Genomic DNA, 6000 nt, shown 5'->3' with positions numbered 1-6000 from the left:
TTGGGGCATCCCGGTGGATTTTCGCGCAAGACAACCCGGACATGCATCATTCATCAGGAGCAAGGCAGTCCCTGGCTTGCATGCCAGTTTTACAGCTTTCTTAGTTAATTCGTTAATTAATTAGGAATTTGTACATTATTCGGACTGTAATATTTGGACTGTAATATTCTTTCATTTGGGACAGTATATTTATTTGGACCCTCTGCGCAAGGGCCACAACTGTAATAAGTGTGCGTGTGTGTGTTGTATGTCTTCCAACCCCACGTCTTTCTCCCTTTTATTTATCCGCTTTTGATGGTTAGATTAGGGCATGTTTAAATTAGCATACAGTATGACAGCATGTTTGCATCATTCATCTGTTTTGCATGCACCGGGCTCGGCGCATCATACTAACTGCATTGTATTTCAATTTCAAAGTTGAATACGTGTTAGCTGTAGCATTCCATATGCCATCTTAGAATAGCCGAGCCTGCTATAGTTGCATTTTTGCATGTGTTGCATTAGGCATTTCTGTATACTTAGGATTCAGGCATGATTTCTAATGAGTTCTTGTTTTGGCTTGGAGTACTCGGTAAGTTTTATGCTTTAGCATCCTTGCATGCGTGCGAGTGACTGCCATGAATAGCATGCTTACCATGAGGCTATGTGCTTATACGATATAACTGCCTGAATGCCTGTGGGTGGAGGTTGGGTTACTTGGATTGGAATAAATCATCAACTGTTTGTTTTAAGCCCACTAGATAGTGGCAAAACCATCTTTTCTAAGCCCACCTGAGGGTGGCAAAATCTGCATTTTAAGCCTACTTGCGAGTAGCAAACCATCTTTCAAATAAACAAGCATGAAATGTTTTGTTCCAATTCGGGCGACCCAGTCTATACTTATATGCTGTGTGCATCACATAGTAACCTAGGCTAATAACCGGAATAAGAACACACAAAATTTTCAAAAATAGATATCATGGTTAGTAGAGGCCGATCTTTGATCGGGCGAGCGGGGGTGCTCACGAAGTGACCTTCCCCAATCGTACCCAAGTTCCCGAGCCGAGGCAACTTTGGTGATGACGGACACGTGGCCTTTGGCACCGAGTCAGGGTTTCCTAAATTTCCCATTAAAAAACATTTAGGTGGCGACTCTGTATCTAGCAAAGCAGTCCATGTTTGGCACTTCTTTCAAAATCTGTTTTCTCAAAACGATTTGCCGGATTTGGACTCTTTGGTTCAAACTTAGAACCGTGACTGAGAGTCCTGAGCTGTAGTGACCCGAAATATGAACAAAACGGGAGCTCACCCTCCCGGGGCGTTCGGGGGACGTCTACACTTTGCTGTTTGAAGTTTCCCTTTTGCTCTTTGTGTTTAAACCTCTTTTTAGGCCTTATTTTGCATATTTTAAGCTTGCATGTGCACTGTTTTGGATTCGGTCACTAACTGTAAAATACCATGTTTTGGGCCCCTCTTTAACTTTGTTGAAGGGCCCTCCTCTGTTTTAGGCCACCAACCATCACTTGCTTCTTTGTCTCCCTTTTGGCCCATTTCTTGCACAATGTTTTAGGCCTGTTTGTGTATAGATCCGTGGCTTGTTGAAAACTGTAAAGTGCTTCATTTTGAGCCCCTCTTCAACTTTGTTCAAGGGCTCTTGGCCATTTGGGGCCAGCAGCTGCTACTTGCTTCATTACCTCTCTTACGGGGCCATTTTTGCATGCTAGTTTAGTCCTATTTGTGTCCACTTTTTGGCCTTATTTAAAACTGGAAATATGCATTTTTTGGGACTGCCTTGATTCTGTCTTTATTCTTCATATTCAAATAATGCATGCTTTGTATAGCTATAGGCCATTGCGTGTGCCTAGTTTTGCGTTTCGGGTTTCATTTCATGCATCGGGTACCATATTGCCATGTTTCGAGGCTGTTTTGCATCATATTTTGGTACTGAAATTTGCATGCTAGTATGCCATATTCCATGCCTTGCCATGTCTTGTTAGAGTGGCATTTGGTGCCTTAGGTTCAGTCCTCGGTTTGCGTGCATGTGTGCACGCATTTCGAGTGTCTCATTTTTCATCTCATGGCCTCTTATGTGAGTGTGGCTGAGGTCCACTCATGTTGGTGTAAGCCCATATTGCATTGTGTATGCCATTTCATTTCATAGCATTGTGTATGCTAGGTTGTATGTTAGCGCATTGTGTATGCCATGTTATCTCGTGCATCGTGTATGCCATTTCATAGCATTGTGTATGTTAGGTTGTATCTTAGTTGCATTTTATGCATATCATGCATATTGCATCGTGCTTGGGATAGGAGTTAGCCCGAGCTCGGGAAACGAGGGACGTTTCGTACTTCGAGTGACGAAACGTGTCTCAATTCCCAATCACCGACACTCCGGATTATCCATAATGGAGTTTAGGTTTTGTTGTGTTTATATGTGCATTCATTTCATATTGAGTCTCGGCCATCATGCATCGATATGCGTGATTGGTGGCACGAGGATCGAGGCATGCATACATTTGTGAAAATACATTGCCATGCCCTTTTCCTGCTCTCTGTTGCAACAAATCAAGAATCAGTAGCCTTTCAAAGGCCTTGCGCAGCATTCCGGCATCAATCGCAAACAGAGGCTAATTGGGGCATCGCAGTGGATTTCTGTGCCAAGTAACCCGAGCATGCATCATCCATCGTTCGGAACAGAGTCGAGGCAGTCCCTAGCTTGCATGCTAGTTTGCCGCTTTCCTAGTTAAATTTGTTATTTAATTTGGATTCTATACATATTTGGACTATATTATTTATTTGGACTGTATTATTCATTCGGGACTGTATTATTCTTTCGGACCCTTTGCGCGAGGGCAATGTTGTAATAAGTGTGCGTGTGTGTGATGTATGTCTTCCAACCCCACGCCTTTCTCCCTTTTATTTACCCGCTTATGATGGTCAGATTAGGGCATGTTTCAATTAGCATACAGTATGATAGCATGTTTGCATTCATTCATTTGTTTTGCATGCACCGGGCTCGGCGCATCATACTAACTGCATTGTATTTTCAATTCCAAGTTGAATACATGTTAGCTGTAGCATTTCATATGCCATGTTTAGAATAGCCGAGCCTGCTATAGTTGCATTTTTGCATGTGTTGCATTAGGCATTTCCATATAATTAGGATCATACATGGATTTCTATTTAACTTCTGTTTTGGCTTGGAGTACTCGGTAAGTTTTATACTTTAGCATCCTTGCATGCGTGTAAGTGACTGCCACGAATAGCATGCTTACCATGAGGCTATGTGCTTATATGATATAACTGCCTGAATGGCTGTGGGTGAAGGTTGGGTTATTTGGATTGGAACAATTCATCAAATGTGTGTTTTAAGCCCACTAGATAGTGGCAAAATCATGTTTTCTAAGCCCACCTGAGGTGGCAAATCCACGTCTTAGCCTACTTGCGAGTAGCACCATCAAACCATTTTCAAACAAACAAACATGAAATGTTTTGTTCCAATTCAGGCGATCCAGTCTATACTTGTATGCTGTGCGCATCACATAGTAAATCTAGGCTAATAACCGGAATAAGAACGCATAAAGTTTTCAAAACTAGATATCATGGTTATTAGAGGCCGATCTTTGATCGGGCGAGCGGGGGTGCTCACGAAGTGACCTTCCCCAATCGTACCCAAGTTCCCGAGCCGAGGCAACTTTGGTGATGACGGACACGTGGCCTTAGGCAAACGAGTTAGGGTTTCCTAAATTTTCCTAAAATAAAATATTTAGGTGGCGACTCTGTATCTAGCAAAGCAGTCCATGTTTGGCACTTATTTCAAAATCTGTTTTCTCAAAACGATTTGCCGGATTTGGACTCTTTGGTTCAGATTTAGAACCGTGACAACTTTAGAGTCCTGAACTGTAGTGAGCCCAATATCGAACGGAACGGGGGACTCGTTCCTTCCCGGGGCGTTCGGGGACGTCTACAGCTGTCTAATTTATCACAACAAATATACAATGATTGCGCGATGCTCCTCAGGAATTACTCTGTCTACCTTGCTGGAATTTGTTCTGTTTCACCCTATCATTGCTTTCAACTAAAAGTGTATTGTTTGCAATTTATTGGAGCCTTGCCGTGCCGACCCAAAATGAGACTCAGTCGAGCCCCAAATAAATCCAATACCTTGTTTTCTTGTAGAAATCTACTTTTTTTGTGCCTGAGGTGAAACAGTGCAAATAGGGTGTTCCTAGTCATGTTTGTCTCTTTTACCCTTCTCTATCATAGAAAATACTCAAGAGAGGAGCGAACACGATTCCCAAACCATCTATGGTTTCAAGTTGATTTGCAAGATGATTTTGGACACGATAGGACAAAGATCAATAAATGCAATGCATAACAACCACCCCTCCCTCCTATCATGAAGTGAATTCAAGAAGGGAAGTAGAGACACTTCAAAATTCATCAAAATATCATGAATTGATGTAAGACAAGCCTTGACACAATAGACTCCGGTATAACGTCTAGCTGTAAAGACGCTTCAAGATTCATCAAAAACATCATGAATTGATGTAAGACAAGCCTTGACACAATAAACTCAGTATAACGTCCGATCGAATTCAATCAATCATATTGGTTTTTTATGTCGGTTGATTCATTTTAAACTCAATTTTATTAGTCTCTTTTATATTACCTTTCCTTTTCTTTAATCCATTAAGTCCACGGTGATATTTATATCCACAAAGTCTGAAACACATTAAAGGGAAACAAGTGCTGACGTAACCCGAGGAAATAAACCTTATTTTATTCGGGAGGAATTACAAAGGAAGAGTTAAGGATTTCAAGTCAAACCCAAGATACGTAACAAGGGCTAGTCAAACTCAGAAGAGTGATAATGACTTACAAAACCCAAAGTGAGTGATAATGACTTGAAATCCAAACTTGATAATTAGTGATAATGACGCTTTCCTTGGTGATTTCCAAGTGTCCGTTAGTCCTTTAAAAGTAAACACACTGGTGATAAAAAGAAATAAAAAATAAAATATTGGCTTTAGTATAAGAAAGATGTATGCCTTTGGTAATGAACCTCCGAAGAGATTAAACCATTAAGCATGGAAAAAAGTTCTTTCTTATACTTGAATAACAACCTTAATCTTTCATAACTTTTTTATCAAAATAATCAAAGAATGAAGGAGGTTGCAGAGATGATTATGCGAAGTTGATTAATTGATTATTATAAAACAAACATAATATGCAAAGCAAAATTATTGAAATAAATTAAATAGCCCCTAAATAGCATAAAATAATGTTGAAATTAAGCTATAGAAGGTGCACAATCATAAAGAGGTTAAAGCTAGTAAACAAGTGTAAGGAAGGGTGGCTAACCCCCTTTACTTTTATAACTTCAAATCACATATTTTAGATGTTGAAAAACAGCCCCAAAACAGCCCCAAATCAGCCCCAAAACAATGATAAAAATTAGAGAAAACAAGTGGGAAATACAAGGATTTAAGCTAGGAATAAGGTTCAAGCAAGGGTGATTAACCCCACCATCTTTGGGTAGCTTTTAATCACAAGTTTCAGCCCTTAAAATAGTCCCAAAACAATATGAAAACACACGAAAAAGATGAACAAAGATTGAAATGAAAGTGAGGAAGCTTTACCTCTTGTAGAGAAGATGTTCTTGTTGTAAACCAAACTTGATTCCAAAGCACCCTCAATTTTGAGTTATGATTTTTAATTCTCAACTCAAGTTCCAAGTTCAAGCTCTTGTATGGTATGTATGGATGATATGAGAGCTTCAAGGCTTATGGAAGAACATGATGGATGGTAGCTTTGATCTTTTCTAACTCTTGATATTTCTAACTCACTTGATATTGATTTGATCTCTCTAACCAAGTTCTATATTGTTTTTCAACCTCCTTACAACAGTCTGAACCCTACTATCTATAGGCCTCGAGCAGGTCTGATCAAAATATCAACAAAATTGGGTTGCTGGTAGAACACTGCTGAAACTGCCTGAAAAGTCAAGAGGTCCGACCG

This window comes from Camellia sinensis, chromosome 3, assembly GCF_055761805.1.
Source record: "Camellia sinensis isolate YWXY chromosome 3, ASM5576180v1, whole genome shotgun sequence".
NCBI classification, from domain to species: Eukaryota; Viridiplantae; Streptophyta; class Magnoliopsida; order Ericales; family Theaceae; genus Camellia; species Camellia sinensis.
The sequence above is the reverse complement of the archived record's forward strand: the minus strand, read 5'-3'. Positions refer to the sequence as shown.